The 2293-nt window shown below is 49.3% G+C and overlaps 1 protein-coding gene across 4 annotated transcripts in view; it reads left to right on the top strand.

Annotated features, from left to right (window-relative positions):
• FLI1 (Fli-1 proto-oncogene, ETS transcription factor) overlaps positions 1–2293 on the top strand; it is a 90122-nt gene that overhangs the window by 46897 nt on the left and 40932 nt on the right. The window lies entirely within an intron of this gene.

Genomic DNA, 2293 nt, shown 5'->3' with positions numbered 1-2293 from the left:
AATCTTATGAGCAACCTCTCACACTGATTTTGTGGGATAACTCTCATTATTGTTATTTTTCCAGATATTGTTTCCCTAAAACAAAAACCAATTTTTCTATGTTTTTAGAGTATGATTTTAGACTGGAAATCTCCAAACCCAAACATGCAGAATATTTATCTGATGAATTTGCAGTGGTACTCACATTTCCCTTGTCTCTGCCCAGCTGAGACTGGGTCTAGAGGGCCCTAAGCCAGTCCTGCAGCCCAGTGTGGGGTTCACCCACCACCTCAGGTGGGAAACCTGACACTTTCTGTACTGTGAGGAAGTAGAGGCCTGCAGAAAATGTCATTTGGGAACCCCTGCCTGGAGTGAATCCTGACCTCAGCGATTCAGAGGAGAAGCAAAGCCTGAGCTCTGATGGGAAGGCTTTGCTCCCCTTTAAGACTGAACCGTCTCTTGTTCTTGTGCCTTCCTGCACAGGCAAAGTTTGCAGCCTGGAGATAAAGCTAGCCCTTAGAGGGATTTCTGACACAATTCACACCAATCCTTCCCAGAGACACATTCCACTCCCTCCCTTACTCGAAAGCTGAAAAAGGGAGGGGTATTTTTGAAAGGTTGTGAATCCACCAAGGAAAAGCTGCAGGAAAGGTTGAACACAGTGTGAGCTCCTTTCACCAACCACCACTGGGCAGTGTGGGGTAAAATTCCTTTTTGCTGTTTAGTGGCTCTAACCAGTGTGAGACATTGGCCACAAAGTGCAGCAAGTGCTGGAACTTCAGCAAGATTTATGCAGATGTTTGAGGGTTCCTCTGAATTCAATCTTAGCCAGGCCCACTCCAATTCTAGGCCACTTCGGTTTGTTTGGGTTTGTTACGTGATCTGAGATCAGAGATAGAAAAGTGCTGGTTTTTGTAGGCCTGACTCTCTTTAAGTGGGTTAACTTGAGGGGGATTTTTGTGTTTACCCAGCAGACTCTGAATTAATGACATTTTTTGTGACAATATCATGAGCCTGGTGGTATCTGATTTGTGCTGAGATTCTCGTGTCATTCCAGGAGCTGCACTTCTCTAAGCTGTCAGAATTTCTGTTTCCCTCCTTGGTTATGGAAGAATTTACAAAACAAACCTCTGAAACAACTACTTGGGGGAAGGGGGTGGGGAGAGAGCAATAAATAATTATTTTTAGAAGCTCCCTGTTGAGGCTGTGCCCTGTGAATGTTGAGCATGGGTGTTAGCACACACCAGGTTTCAGCTGTGTGTTCAGTGAGCCTCTGCAGCCCACACACCACTGCGGGGTGGCTTTTGAGCACTAAGAGCCCAGAGTAGGTGAGTCTGTAGCTTTGTTTTAGAGTCTGCTCCATCAGCTCACATGAAAGTGGGGGCTGCTTTCAGTGCGGGAGGTTCCTCCTTCGGTTTCTGCCCTGCCACTCATAAAGGCAGCTGTGTTGTGTGTGGTTAGCTGAGCTCCCTCCAGAGCAGGCAGCCCTTGCCAGATGCACTTTGAGTCAGGCAGGGCTGTGCCAAAGCCATCAGGAGCCCAGCACACCTCGCTTGGAAAACCCAAGCACATCCACACAAGGAAATTGATAGCCAGAGCTTTTTGTCAATATTTGGAGTTTCAGCAAGGGGGGGTGGGAATTAAAAAAAAAAAAAGGGATAACAATTTCCTGTTTTTAAGCATTTCTAGAAATGCACAGTTGGGTAACACACAGCCCTTCATTTCCCACAAATAAACAAAAAGTGTAAAGTAGTGCATTTTTTCCCCTACCACAAACACCCATAACTGTGACCTGCTCTGGCTGCTTCTCCTTCAGCAGCAACCTCAAAACACAAACAGCACACAAACCCTCCGAAAGGAGACGAAGAGACCTTCACATGCCACTCCAGAGGTGTTTCCCTGCACACCAGCTGGCTTTGGGGCAGCAGTGCAGCCGGTGGGCAGGTCAGTCACTGGGACTGGGGCTGAACTGCTCACAGCGAGCATTGGGGTGACACAGCCCCTGTGAGGTGACAGCCCCTGTGAGGTGACACAGCCCCTGTGAGGTGACACAGCCCCTGTGAGGTGACAGAGTCCCCATGAGGTGACAGCCCCAGCAGCTCCTCTGCTGTTTGCAGAGCTCCAGTGAACCTGAACACTGCTCCCACCCAAAGCCAGCAGCCAGCAAAGCAGAGCAGAGTAACCCCAGGTTTGCATAGGGGCTCCTGGACCCCAAAGGCTCTGGTTGCCCCTGGCAGGTGGAAATGGCAGCAAAGCAGAGCAGAGCGAGCCCTGGTTTGCATAGGGGCTCCTGGACCCCAGGCTCTTGCTCCTC

Source organism: Geospiza fortis, unplaced genomic scaffold (genome assembly GCF_000277835.1).
Source record: "Geospiza fortis unplaced genomic scaffold, GeoFor_1.0 scaffold140, whole genome shotgun sequence".
Lineage (NCBI taxonomy): Eukaryota > Metazoa > Chordata > Aves > Passeriformes > Thraupidae > Geospiza > Geospiza fortis.
This window is presented reverse-complemented; position numbering and strand designations above follow the sequence as displayed.